General features: G+C 48.1%; 1 protein-coding gene across 7 annotated transcripts in view; it reads right to left on the bottom strand.

Moving 5' to 3' along the window:
* The window catches only part of TANC1 (tetratricopeptide repeat, ankyrin repeat and coiled-coil containing 1), a 257,848-nt gene that overhangs the window by 98,352 nt on the left and 144,627 nt on the right, over positions 1-14,869 (bottom strand). The gene's annotated exons all lie outside the window — the stretch shown is intronic.

The raw sequence follows: 14,869 nt of genomic DNA on the forward strand, positions 1-14,869 counted from the left end.
CTGCTTTCTTCCTGGCGGACTTTGCTGCCTCCCAAAAGGCACGGCAGCCAGCCCGGCGTGTGGCTCGGAGACACAAGAGAGCCTCAGTCCTAGCTCTCACTTCTCCCTCAACCCCAGCATCAGAAAATCTGGAATTCTTAGTAAGACTCAAGAGAACAACGCATAGGTGCAGCCACTCTGGAAAACAGTGTGGCAGTTTCTCAAAAAGCATTATCAAATGGCCCGGTAATTCCACGTCCATGTGACCTGAACATACATTCACACAAAAAGTTGTGTATGAATGCTTGTAGCAGCCAAATTCATAGCAGCCAAATGTCTATCAGCTGAGGACAAAAAAAAAAAATGTGAGATACCCACACAATAGAATTATTGGGTAAAAAAAAGAGGAGAATGCAGTACTGATTCATGCTTGCTATAGGACCTGTAAACATTATGCTAACTGAAAGAAGCCAGCCCCCAGAGATCACATGACACATTCACAATGATTACATTCACAGGGAATGAACAAAATAGACAAGTTTATAGAAACGAGGAATGAATGGCTGCCAGGGGCTGGGAGATACGCAGGCTGTGGAGGGATGGCTTCGGAGGATGGGGCTTCTTTTGAGGATGATAAAAGTGTTCTAAAATTAGGTTGTGGTGATGGTTGCACTACCTTGGGAATATACTAAAATTTGCTGTAGTGTACACTTTAAATAAGTGAACTGTATATGCAAAGAGAATTACAACTAAATAAATCTGCTCACAAAAAAAAAAAAAAAAGAAGAAGAAGAAGAAGAAAAAAAGATGACCTTGTCTGTCTGCTTCTTTCAAACATAATATTATACTTTGGTCCAAAATCACCGCCTGGATTCTCGTTTTCCTTGGTTGCCTGACAGTGAAAGTGTGCTTTTAAACAAGGCCACAGAACCAGGAAACACTTCACACCAGTACGAGTAAGGATGACGGGAGTAGGGCAAAGGGGTCCACAGCTCTCCCAGCGCTCAACGCCACCACCACGCACTGAGGGGAGAGTCAGGCTAACTCTGAACACCCTTCTGTGTCAAACACCTCACACACTTGAGGAATTCTGTTCAGAATGAGGTTTATGGTGAGAGATGCTGCCATCTAAAGGTTTACTGCAAAAGCATCTATACTACTATGAAAATAATCCAATTCCCAGCCAGCTATAATGTACCACATCTTACAATCAACTATATATGTTATCAAAGGAGCTTATGGCACTTGATGAACAGGGATATTATTTCAAACTTTAGACACCATAGCTTTAAAACCTTTTTCTGTTTCAAGATCCAATCTGAGATTCCGTTGCATTTAGTCATCCTGTCTCCTTCGTCAACTCCTCCTGGCATTTCCTCAGCCTATCCTTGTTTTTCATGACCTTGACAATTTTGTAGCCTACTGGTTGATATTCTGTAGTATCTCCCTCAATCTGGATTTGTCTAATGTTTTCTTATGATTAGGCTAGCATTATAGATTATTTAAAAAAAAAACAACCCAGAGGTGACATGCTTCCCTCATCAGATCTTGCTGTACTATCTCATGATTTCAACATGACTTTTACTGGTGATATTAACTATGATCACTGAGTGAGGGGGCATCTATCAGGTTTCTCCACTATAAGGTTCCTAGTTTTCCTTTTCTATACTCTGTTCCTTATAAGTGAGGCATAAGTTTAGGCCTCATTCAAAGGAGAGGGGAATTAAGGTCCACCTTCTGAAGGAAAGAGTATCAAGAAATTTTGGACATTTGTTAAAAGCACCACCAAAATTAGTAAGTATTTTGGGGGAGAGGAAAAAAAACTGATTTGCTGTTCTGCCTATTTTTGCATTCATTGGTTGATTCTTGTATGTGCCCTGACCAGGGATCAAATCCACAACCTTGGACGATGCTCCAACCAACTGAGCTACCTGACCAGGGAGAAAGGGAATGTTTAAAGGTTAAAATGGAATGGTTTTGGGGGGAAGAGGGAGAATATCCTCGTAATAAAATTGGAAGATGTGGCTATACAACAAAACACAAAGTATGATTCAGATTTTATTTAAAACATGCACGTATCCACATGGAAATATGCACGGAAGGAGAGAGGGCGGCTAAGACACTTGCTATGGGGGAGCCGGAAACTAGAAAGCGTCCAAACAGGGCAGCCAGAAATGGAACCAAGACAAATATGAGAATCTTTCTTCATGTTTGGTTTGGGGCTTACTCCCTATGGTAAAAGAGATCACAAACGTATTTCTCTGTGGCCATCTGCTCTTCTCTATTTAAAGGACTTCAGGGAGATAATGCACTTTATTATTATTGTCCGATTACTCAAATTGCTCCAATCAGCAACCATGACACTGCATAAAATTACCTTTAAGTTTCTGCTCACTTTAACTCTTCAGGATATAGTAAAGCAGAGCTAAAAAGACCTACGTGCTGCCTCCAATGTACTTACCCCATACATCTTTCAAAGATTCTCTAATACTAAGTACTCTATTAAAATGTGAGTTATCAGCCTGACCAGGTGGTGGCGCAGAGGATAGAGCATCAGACTGGGACACGAAGGATCCGGGTTTGAGACCCTGAGGTCGCCAGCTTGAGTGCGGGCTCATTGGGTTTGAGCAAGGCTCACCAGCTTGAGCCCAAGGTCACTGGCTCGAGCAAGGGGTCACTCAGTCTGCTATAGCCCCCCCCCCCCCCGTCAAGGCACATATGAGAAATTAATCAATGGACAACTAAGGAACTGCAACAAAGAATTGATGTTTCTCAGCTCTCCCCCTTCCTGTCTGTCTGTCCCTATCTGTCCCTCTCTCTGACCCTCTCTGTCTCTGCCACAAAAAATAAATAAATAAAAAATGTGAGTTATCTATATCTCACATGAATGTACAGTGGCCATTATGAATGGTGCAACACTGAACCCCAATGTCATGTAGTGCCTTCAGAAAACATCCATGTGCACACTATTTGTCTGACCTGTGTTCTGTTGAGAGGCCAACCACAAACTATTAGAATTACTCGACACTGAGAAGTGAGGGTATTAAGAGCAGAGCCCCTAGGCTTACTACCATAGTGAACAGCGATGCTAGACACAAAGAGGCCTAGAATGTACTAATGTAAACAAAACGTGTATTCAGTGATCACACAAGGCTAAGCACTTGCAAACATTAATTCATTCAACCCTAATAATTTTGAAAGAAAAGCACTATTTCCTCCATTTTTAGTTCAGGAAACTGAGGCTCCAATCAGTTAAACAATTTGCTCGTGGCCCACACAGGCAAAGAAGGAACACACACTCATTTGCCTTCACTCTCTTTCAAAACACCATTAAAGTTGCAGTAAAGAGATTTGAGAGTCTGTCCAGTGGTAGCATAGTGAATAAAGAGACAACTTGGGATGCTGAAGTCCCAGGTTTGAAATCCTACGGTTGCCATCTTGAGTGCAGGTTCACCAGCTTGAGCCTAAGGTTGATGGCTTGAGCACAGGGTCACTGGCTCAGCTGGAGCCCCCATGAAGGCAAGCATGAGAAGCAATGAACGAACAACTAAAGTGCCACAACTATGAACTGATGCTTCTCATCTTTCTTCCTCTCTCTCTCTCTCTCTCTCTCTCTCACTAAAAGAGAAGAGAGAGAGATCTGAGAGAGACCAATAAGGAAAGAAGACAATCATGTCAAGAAACCAAACTTCTGAAAGTAGGAAACATCAAGGAGCAGTGGATGAAGCCGACTAGAAACGGGAGTGCTTGGGAGGGGGATGGAAGACAGTTGGAGACAGGATATACCTCTGAAGGCAGGGGCACAAGTAGGGTCAAACATAGGACCATGCAGCCCTGGCCGGTTGGCTCAGAGGTAGAGCGTCGGCCTGGCGTGTGGAGGACCCGGGTTCGATTCCCGGCCAGGGCACACAGGAGAAGCACCCATTTGCTTCTCCACTCCCCCCCCCCCCTCCTTCCTCTCTGTCTCTCTCTTCCCCTCCTGCAGCCAAGGCTCCATTGGAGCAAAGATGGCCTGGGCACTGGGGATGGCTCCTTGGCCTCTGCCCCAGGCGCTAGAGTGGCTCTGGTCTCGGCAGAGCGACGCCCCGGAGGGGCAGAGCATCGTCCCCTGGTGGGCAGAGCTTCGCCCCTGGTGGGCGTGCCAGGTGGATCCCGGTCGGGCGCATGCGGGAGTCTGTCTGACTGTCCCTCCCCGTTTCCAGCTTCAGAAAAACTAAAAAAAACCCAAAAAACATAGGACCATGCGTTGAGCTTCTATTTAAGACCCTCCCCACCCCAAGCCAGGAGTTTCCTCACTCACGCTGGACACTGGTTTTCCCTCTGGAAAGGCTGAATGCCAAGACCATGGAGACCTAAGAGCTGAACTCTTGAGTGCTACACTAAATAACTGGGATTAAGAAAAAATTCTGCATGCAGATTGGTAGGTCCCAGATGGATGCATCCTCCCTCTCAGCTGTGAGGACAATGACAGCAAGCTTGTCTGTCATGCCAGGAAGACACTAGAGGATTTCTTTCTGGAGAAACACAGCAAAAAGAAAAACCTATAATAATTAGAGCTGGGGATAGGCCCCCAAAGTAATGACCGGTACCCCAAAGCCTGCACTCTTTCAATCAGCATTTTAATACCTCATGCTTCCACACAAACGACCATCACTAGACAGTCAAGGAAAGACCCTACCCTGAAAGACAGCCGCTAAAACAGGTTTAAAGAGGAGCTCAGAGGAATCAGAGACCACGGAAGGCCTGATCTCCAGAATGAAAAGAGCTACCGTGTCCACTACAAGAGGGACTGTGTGTCCACTATGACAAGGGGCCTCCTGGGTCCCTGAGGCGATCAGCTGAGCACATGGACCACAGAATGAGGATAATCAGAGACCACACAGTCAGGGGAACTGAAATCAAACCTTACACTTGAACTGCCATCTATTAAACCACAATGACAATGATTTCTGTGCCACTGAAATGGAAAGCTCCCCCTAAATGAAGTGGCCACAGTCCTTGGGACATGCTCACCAGAGATCAAAGCCCAGTACTCTCTCCCCAGTATCCCCTTCCACAGGGGAAACTACTGCCCAGCATCCCTCCACTCACAGTTCTTTGTGAGCATTTCCAAAATGAAGTGCTCAGCTTTCCCAAGCACAAGCTACCTGAAAGTAAAATAATTCCCCCCTACATAAGCCAGGTGCTACCAGGATCATCTCCCCAGTTAACCAGAATGCAGGGCTACATAAAAATCACCCAGACCGCACGGTGTTCCAGCTACCAGCTATGTCTTAAGGCAAGAGGCCCATAAGGTATTAGCTTGAAAATCAGGTCTTCTAGAAATCAATGTGTTTACCTGTCACAGCCACCTCACCTCCAGGTCACTCCTGGACCGCTGACAGAGGGCAGGGCCTTCAAGGAAGCCCCCTCTCTTCCCCGTCAGGGTCTAGGGATGGGATGAAGCGCCAACCCGCCCGTTTTACAGGGTTTGCGGTAAACGCGGATTGTTCTTGCTCATAAATTAAACCTGCCTCCTTGCACCTTTGCGTCCCCTTCCTCATCCCAACTCCCTCATTCTCCTCTCCCCCCATCCTCTACTGTGCAATGCTGCAGAAGGAACGCTCTCAAAGTTCAAGGGCTCATGAGATAAAGAAAGAAACAAAATGTGCTAAAAAGAAGTTAAACAGGTCCCCATTCTCGAGGGGCTCGCAAGCCTAGCGCTCCACAAGCTCCTTCCACTGCAGAGGGGCGCTGTGCCGGTCTGGGGGAGGGGCGGCAACCGCCCTTAAGCACCTGATTCCGGGACCTGCGGGCACAGCCTTCGCCCCATTCAGTCCTCAGCCTTTATGTAAATCGCCAGACTTTTCCCAGCGGCCTGTTCTCTAGGCTTTTTGACATTTTAATCACACAGCTGACTATTTGCTGCTTAGAAATTGCCATATAAGGAATTTATTTTTAAGGGATGGCAGAAATAAATAAACTAGGCTTTATCTTCGGGCAGTGAAAGAGAGAAGGGCAGGGGTTACTTTTCATTCCTGAGTGCTTCAGTTAAAAATAATTTTATATATGTATAAAAGCAATATTTGGGACGCGGAACACCAGAGGCTACTTTAGTGCATTTAAAACAGATCTTACATTTTTCACAACATCTGGAGACTGTGAAAAGTGACGCTTTGTGGTATCAATCATTTCAGATTTTTTTTTCTTTTTTAGCATGTTCAACTTTCACAGTAAAGGTCCCTGTCGATTTTATCTGATCTAGGTTTTCATTTCACATTGGGAGATGTTCACAAGAAGAAGAGAAAAATTCAAAGGCAATGAATAAGAGGACTCTGGGGGAGCAGGGTAGGGACCTTCACCATTAATGCAAATGTCATTAAATAGCACTTCCAATGGTGAGCTACACTGTCCTGGATTTTTATTTTATAGCCTCCTCCAGCCAGCCACCACCTAAAACAGTCCTGGATTTTTAAAGAGCACAATTCCTAGGCTTCCAAAGCGGGACCCCTCTCCCTCTCACTCCTCCACCCTGTAAAGAATCTGGGTGAGAAAGGAGGACACACGGAGTTTGGGAAAACCTGGCTACCAGGAGCTCTCTGTGACAGAGACCTGGGCTGGTGACACCTGCAGCTGTGTCCCTGGCTGAGCTGAAGCAGGGGGTGGGCGGGTGGGGCTGCCCACAGCCCGGTACTGAGGGCTGAGAGCTTCTTGAGGGGTTTCACTTCAAGGGAAGAAGGGGCCAAAAGATGAACTGACCCAGTCAAAATGCCTCAACTCAAGGGAAGGGCAATTTCAAGCACAGCGTGCTGTCCATAACTTGGATTCCTCCTGTGAGGTACAGGGGACAGGCTGTAAGTGAAACCCTGAAATGCTGCTGGAGGTGGCTGCAGCCCAGGGAAGGACAGGAGGCATCAAGGGGCTCCCCGGGCCCACACACCGAGCACTGGGGGCTGACGGGAAGGGGCGGCCTCTAGCAGAGACATACACCAGCTGCTGCAGCCCCAACAGCTTCCCCGGTCCTCAACACATGTGACATAACCCCGAGGGACTTCCAGAAACTTCTAGAAACACTTCAACAAGGGTCTGGGGCCTGTGTAAGGAGAGGAGGCTAGCAAGTCAGTGCAAACTGAGTTATTACTACTAATGTGACCTCATCCATACCCAAACACAGGTGAGTTCTGGGGAAATTCAGATGGTAATTTTAGGGGCAAAAAAGTGATGAAAGAGAAAAACTGGTCATCTGCTGAAGGGTGGATGTAAATGGCCATCAGGTTACTCATTATCACGACGCAGCCAGGCCCCTTCCAATAAGGTATCATTAAGTATTTGTGTTGACAAAGATTCAAGACTGTTTGTATGTTTACAGTACTGTATAATAAACTCCTAGTTTAACAAAATAACCCAAGTCCTGTTTCTACTTTCTTTCAGTGCAGTTTTATATATTTTTTTGAGAGGCAGGGAGAGGGAAAGAGTGGGGGAGAAAGTAGGAGAGAGGGGGGAGGGGGAGAGAGGGGGGAGAGAGAAGGGGAAAGAGAGGGGGAGAGGGGGAAAGAGGGGGGAGAGAGGGAGGGAGAGAGAGGGGGAGAGAGGGGGGAGAGGGGGAAAGAGAGGGGGAGAGGGGGAAAGAGGGGGGAGAGAGAGGGGAGAAAGGGGGAGAGAGAGGGGGAGGGGGGAGAAGGGGAAAGAGGGGGAGAGGGGGAAAGAGGGGGGAGAGAGAGGGAAGAAAGGGGGGTGAGAGGGGGGGGAGAAGGGGAAAGAGGGGGAGAGGGGGAAAGAGGGGGGGAGAGAGGGGAGAAAGGGGGGAGAGAGGGGGGAGAAGGGGAAAGAGAGGGGGAAAGAGGGGGGAGAGAGGGGAGAAAGGGGGGAGAGAGGGGGGAGAAGGGGAAAGAGAGGGGGAGAGAGGAAGAGACAGGGGAGAGGGGGAGAGAGGGGGAGAGGGGGAGAGAGAGGGGGACAAAAGGGAGAGGGGGAGAGGGGGAGAGGGAGGAGAGGGAGGAGAGGGGGAAAGAGGGCAAAAGAGAGGGGGAGAAGGGGAAAGAGAGGGGGACAGAAGGGAGAGGGGGAGAGGGAGAGAGGGGGGAAAAGGGGGGAGAGGGAGGGAGGAGAAGGGGGAGAAGGAGAAAGGAGGGAGAGGGAGAAAGGGGGGGAGAGGGATAGACAGACACAGGAATATCAAGCTGCGCCTGGATGTGCCCTGACCAGGGAACTGAACCAGCAAACTCCACACCAGGATGATGCTCCAGCCAACTGAACTATTTAGCCAGGGTTCCAGTGCAGCTTGGTCTGTCACACTGCTCCTATACTGTCCTAACTGTTGTAAATAGTAACGCACAGAATTTCATTAATTCACATTATCACTTTACTCAGGTATTTACTGCAAGTCTACTGCACGCCAGGCACAGGGTGGGAACAGGGTGAGGTCCTAAGGATCTCAGTTGAGGGGACAAGAGTCTTTATTACCTCCTTCGAATTTTACCTCAGAACACTTCAACAGAAACAGTGTGACACTTGCAGTAAAAGGACTGACTAGGAACAGCACAGAAGCACTCTGGCCCCTGTGTGACCCAAGCAGGACTACCGAGCAGGCCTTTAGAAAGTCACTCTCGTCTCAGTAGGTAAATGGCATCAGGTCTGGCTACTGACTCCAGGGCATTATTAGGCCCCTGATGCAAAACAGTAGGATGACCGGAATTCTCTCTGTGGTAGGCAGAGTTCTAAAGATGTCACTCCAAGACCCCCATCACCTGGTATTGAATCAAACACAAGCTGGGTATTGCTATGAAAGGACTCTGAAGATGGACCAGAAGTAAGATTACTCATAAGCCAGCCTTAAACTACAGAGAGTACCCTGGAGTGTTGGGTGGGCCCAAAGTAATCACACAGACCCTCAAAAGCAGAAAGAGGAAGACTGAAGAATCGGTCTTCATCTCGTGAAGCAGCTTGATATGCCCCCCTGGGGGACTTTCAAAAACTTCCAGAAACACTTTCCCAAGGACCTTGTGTCAGGAAAGGTAGCAAGTCAATATAATCTGAGTTATCACCACTGACGTGACCTCATCCATACCCAGAGAGTATGAGATGAGGCGCGAGAGGGGCAGGCGGTCAGGGGGACTCGGGCATGAGAAAGACTCAACCCTTTGGACGAGACAGACTGCTAGCTTGGAAGGTGGAGGAAGGAGGCCACCAGAAAAGGAGAGCAGACAGTGTACAGAAGTTGAGAGCAATCCCCAGCCCAGAGCCAGTAAGGCAGTGGGGACCCCACCCCACGGCACTGAATTCTGCCCACCTGACGGGCCTGCACAGAGGAAGAAGCCCTGCTGGCATCTTCAGCTCAGCCCATGTGGAAGCTGGCTCTGCCACGCTACGCCTGGGCTTCTGAGATTCACCTCTTTCAGGCTGCCACATCTGTACCAACTCCGGAGGGCAACCACTGAACACTAATGCATTGTTTAGGAAAAACTTTCATACTTGCTAGAGGTGAATGCTGAATGAAAAGTACTCTCAGGGCACCAACCCCTTAACCGGACAGAACTGGAACTTTACTAGTGTTGGTCAAGTAAGTTTGTAAATATGATGTATATTTTTGCTCACTTATAGTTGCACTGGGTGTGGGGACAGGCTGTAAGCAAGCAGGGTCGTTATAGCCTACAGCTTAGTTTTAAGACTAAGCTTTTCCCTTCACCCTTGACTGTTGCATGATGTGGGGTGGTATACTCTTATAAGGAATCCCATTTATGCCTCAGATAAGTGCCTTTGTATCAGAGACTTCCTTGTTTGTATATTGAATTAAAGATTTTGATTTCTACACTACAAAATGGGGCAGAGGAGCCCATGCTGGAGGAGAGCAGAGAAAGGCCACATGGAGGAGAGGAGAAGCAGCCAAGATGGCGGAGTGCTGAAGGAGAAGCCAGTTTGTGCAGAGAGAAGGAGATGGGGAACAGAGGTGAATAAGGCTGGTGAGCTAGAAACATTTGAATTCTAGGAAACTTGGATAAGTCAGTGGCTTTGGGAGCCCTGAATGGAAAGGGAAGTGTTTTCCTACTGTGTGCATATCTTGCCCGCCGGGTGCAAGCTAGGATTAAAGCTAATGGCCCACCAGTTCTTGGCTCCCTTGTTTCATTACCATCTGTCTGAATCAAGCGTGAATCTGCTCGGGCCAGGTGGCTGTGATGGTGGCTGCGGCTTTACAACTAGACATGTAAAACTAATTATACAGCCGTGTTAGGCCAACCTGGTAATAAATCTATTTATTGGGCAAAATTCAGTCTGAGCTTTGTTTTCATGCATACCTGAGTGAGTTTGTAAGGAAGAAATCTTTAGCTCTCACCTGGTCTAACTCTGGTAGTAATAATAATTTATCATAAAAAAAATTTGGCCCTGGCCGGTTGGCTCAGTGGTAGAGCGTCGGCCTGGCGTGCAGAAGTCCCGGGTTCGATTCCCGGCCAGGGCACACAGGAGAAGCGCCCATCTGCTTCTCCACCCCACCCCTCTCCTTCCTCTCTGTCTCTCTCTTCCCCTCCCGCAGCGAGGCTCCATTGGAGCAAAGATGGCCCGGGCGCTGGGGATGCCTCCTTGGCCTCTGCCCCAGGCGCTAGAGTGGCTCTGGTCGCAACAGAGCGACGCCCCCGGAGGGGCAGAGCATTGCCCCCTGGTGGGCAGAGCATCGCCCCTGGTGGGCGTGCCAGGTGGATCCCGGTTGGGCGCATGCGGGAGTCTGTCTGACTGTCCCCATTTCCAGCTTCAGAAAAATACAAAAAAAAAAAAAATTGAATACCTAAAGTTGGTTCTGTTATGCTGGTAAGAATCATTAAGGAAACCATGACAAATAAATGAATAACCACAAACCTTGGTTTTAAGATGTCTCTGGAAGAGCTGAGTCCTCCCTGAAATAAAAATTTCAGAGTTTTTCTAAGGAACTAGGGAAGGGGTTCTCTGTTTTTCACACTAACAAGATAGAGCCCTATGAGGCACGATCAAGTTAACAGACTTCAGAAAGAGAGACGCGAGGCCCTTGAGAACTTCCTGTGGGTTCCAATCAGCTGTGTTCCAAGTGTGGCCTCTAGACCAGCAGCCAGAGCGTCCGCTGAGCTCCCCTTAGAGATCCAGGCGCACACTCGGTTAGCCCGTCTGGTGTAGGGAGCCGTACCAGACCGGCCCCACTCTCTGAAGCAGCGTACAATCAGGTACGAAGGTCAGACAGAACTGGTCATGCGGAGCCCAGAGCCAAGTGACTTGGGAAGGACAGCAGCAGTGAAGGGAAGAGACAGGACCGAGCTGGACTTGAGGATGAGGTAGGGCTGACACCCCTCCCAGAGGGCGTGTGCAAAGGTGGGGAGAGACTGTCTCATCCCCTCCAGCTCAGGAGAGCCTCCCCTCCTGCTGGCTTCCTTGCAATGCTTATCGAGTGCTGTGTACTCAGCAGGCAGACAAAGAGTAATTTTGACAAGAAAAGTTTTCCTTCTGCCTTTTAAATAAATTAAACTTAATCGCTATAAACTAATAACTTCTAAGGAATTTCCTGATTTGGGAATATTTTTCACCTACTCATGCAGTAAGTATAGTGGCTACTATGGAATCCTGGTCTCACCGCATTCCTTTCTGTCAAGGGCAGGAGAAGTGGGAGAAAGGAGAGGGGCGAGCGGGAAGCAAGGGCCCCAGAGGTTCCCGCCTGCTAGCAGGTGCCCCGTGGGCCCTCCCTAACCGTCCTGCAGAGGGCAGGAGAAGGGCAGTCCTGCCTCTCACTCATCAGCTCTCTCCATTCTCCACAGGGGCCAGGTCAAGAATCCTCCATCCTCCTTAAACAAATCTCTGCTACACACGCATGCACACTCCACACTCGCCCTATACAGACCGTCAGCTCCTGTGTCACAGAGAAAACAGCCATCAGAAGGAAACACCTGAAACATTCCTCAGCTTCATCCTCACACTCACAATGATACGCACACTGTCACATCCATGAAAGCTCACCCTTCCACCTGCGCTAAAGGTGTCAAGATCAAGGACAAGAAAAGGCAAGAGAAATGCAGCATCTAACATTCTACAGAGAAATATCTATCAAAATGGTTGCTCTGAATAGGAAGGTTTATCCATGTAATCACAGGAGGTCAAAAGATTAGCCATAGGTGTTGGGTACAACCTGACTAACTGCACTGAGACCATCAAGAGGGTCCAGTTTAGACAACGAGCTGCCACTACACACCTACAGAATGGCTAAAATTTAGGAAAGAAGTTTTTTTTTTTGTATTTTTCTGAAGCTGGAAACGGGGAGAGACAGTCAGACAGACTCCCGCATGTGCCCGACCGGGATCCACCTGGCACGTCCACCAGGGGCGAGGCTCTGCCCACCAGGGGACGATGCTCTGCCCATCCGGGGTGTCGCTCTGTCGCAACCAGAGCCACTCTAGTGCCTGGGGCAGAGGCCAAGGAGCCATCCCCAGCGCCCAGGCCATCTTTGCTCCAATGGAGCCTCGGCTGCAGGAGGGGAAGAGAGAGACAGAGAGGAAGGAGAGGGGGAGGGGTGGAGAAGCAGATGGGCGCTTCTCCTGTGTGCCCTGGCCGGGAATCGAACCCGGGACTTCTGCACGCCAGGCCAACACTCTACCACTGAGCCAACCGGCCAGGGCCAGGAAAAAAGTGTTTGATGATTAAACACTGCTGGTGAGGATGCAGATCGACAGGAACTGTCCTACACTGCTGGTGGGAATGTAAAGTAGTACAAGCATGTTGGAAAACAGCTGGCATTTTCACAGAAAACTTAACACCATATGACCAAGTAACTCTATAACCAGGTATTGATCCAAGAAAAATGAAATTGTATATTTACCCAAAAACCTGTATACATGTATTTCTAGCAATTTTATTCATAGTCACCAAAAACTGGAAGCTACTCAAATGTCCTTCAACTGGTGAATGGATCAACCGTGGTATATCCATACAACAGAATAAAAAGGAAGGAGATATGACTACCTACTACAACATGGATGAATTTCGATGTACAGTATTATTCTGAATGAAAGTAGCCAGACTCAAAAGGCTGCACACTGTATGATTTCATCTCTATGGCACTCTGGAAAGGGCAAACTGTAGGCCTGGGGAACAGTTCAGTGGTTTCCCGGGGACAGGGCTGAGTGCAAAGGAGCAGGATGAGGAAACTGTTCTGTACTTAACTGCGACGATGGTTACACAACTCTATGCATCTGCCAAAACTCGTATCTGTAACACAAAAATAACTTTACTGTATGTAAATTTTAAAAAACTAATAAGCCTGACCAGGTGGTGGCGCAGTGGATAGAGCATCAGACTGGGATGCAGAGGGCCCAGGTTCGAGACCCTGAGGTCGCCAGCTTGAGCGCAGGCTCATCTGGTTTGAGCAAAAGCTCACCAGCTTGAACCCAAGGTCGCTGGCTTGAGCAAGGGATACTCGGTCTGCTGAAGGCCCGCGGTCAAGGCACATATGAGAAAGCAATCAATGAACAACTAAGGTGCTGCAACATGCAATGAAAAACTAATGATTGATGCTCTCATCTCTCTTCGTTCCTGTCTGTCTGTCCCTGTCTATCCCTCTCTCTGACTCTCTGTCTCTGTAAAAAAAAAAAAAAACTAATGAAAAAATTCTTCATTAAAAAAAAAAAGGGGGGCTGACTTAGGCGTCCACCTGTGCAGGGGAGCATCACTCTAGCTGTGGAAGCCTCCATCCCAGGCGGGTGTCCCCGACCCACTGAGAGGCGGACACAGCTGGAGGCCAGTCCCAGCATCTACTGTCCCCTTCCACCAGGGTAAGAGTCCTAATATTTAACTCGTTGCTGTTTATGAAAGTACCCAACGGTTAGAAAGAGACAAAAAAGATTACAGGGTGTCCCTTCAGTGGGGCGCTGGGGGTTACGTAAGCCCCTCTCCAGGACGGTCTCATTCTATAGGTGTGTCGTCTTCATTTTCTATCAACTGGACTATTTTACAGCTCCGCACATTTGCAGAAAACTGACAGCCCTACAAACAATTCCTCTCCATTCCAATGCAAATGAATTTTGTCTGGCAGAGAATATAAATCTCTGTAATCCAAATTCTCATTTAAACTGGTCTTAACCTCTTGCGCGTCCCCTCCTTAATGAGCTAAATAAAAATGGTTGACATGTGACCTTCTATTGTGTGTGTGTGTGATATTTTTGCATTGAGAAATGATACGTTGGCAGCACAGCATATTAAGTGAATAAAAGACTGCATTTTCCAGCCTCTTCGGCAGCTAGGTAAACAAAGCCACTCAGAGGAAGGTGGGATTTCAAGGAAGGCTGTTTGAGGGGAGCTGACCTAGTTGGGAGAGGTCCCTTTTTCCTCCTCTGGCAGGAAATGCTGACAGGCTAGCTAGTGTTCTAACAATTATATTAGACCACAAGCTGACCTTGCGGTAGGGGGGCATGGTAGAATGGCTCCCAAAGATATGTACATAACCAAATCCCTGGAACCTGTAACTGATACTTTATTTAGAAAAATGGTCTATGTGGATGTGATTAAGGAATTGGAGATAAAAACATTGACCTGGATTATCTAGGTAGGCCTGAAATTCCATCACAAGTAACTTGATAAAATAAAGCCAGAGGGAGATGAGATCATTGCATGGGGGGGGGGGGGGCATGTGAAGACAGAGAATGGAGTGACGCAGCCACAAATCAAGGACCGCCTGGAACCCCAGAAGCTAGAAGAGGCAATGAACAGATTCCCCCTAGGACCTCCCAAGTACAGCTCTGCTAACACCTTGATTTCTGACTTCTGACCACCAGAAAACTGAGAGGATAAACTACTGGTTTCTTGTTTGTATGTTTTTAGGGGGTGGAAGGGAGAGTGACAAAAAGCATCAAATGGTAGTTGTGTTACTTTAGTTGTTCATTGATTGCTTCTCATATGTGCCTTGACG

Source organism: Saccopteryx bilineata, chromosome 5 (assembly GCF_036850765.1).
Source record: "Saccopteryx bilineata isolate mSacBil1 chromosome 5, mSacBil1_pri_phased_curated, whole genome shotgun sequence".
In the NCBI taxonomy this organism is placed as follows: Eukaryota; Metazoa; Chordata; class Mammalia; order Chiroptera; family Emballonuridae; genus Saccopteryx; species Saccopteryx bilineata.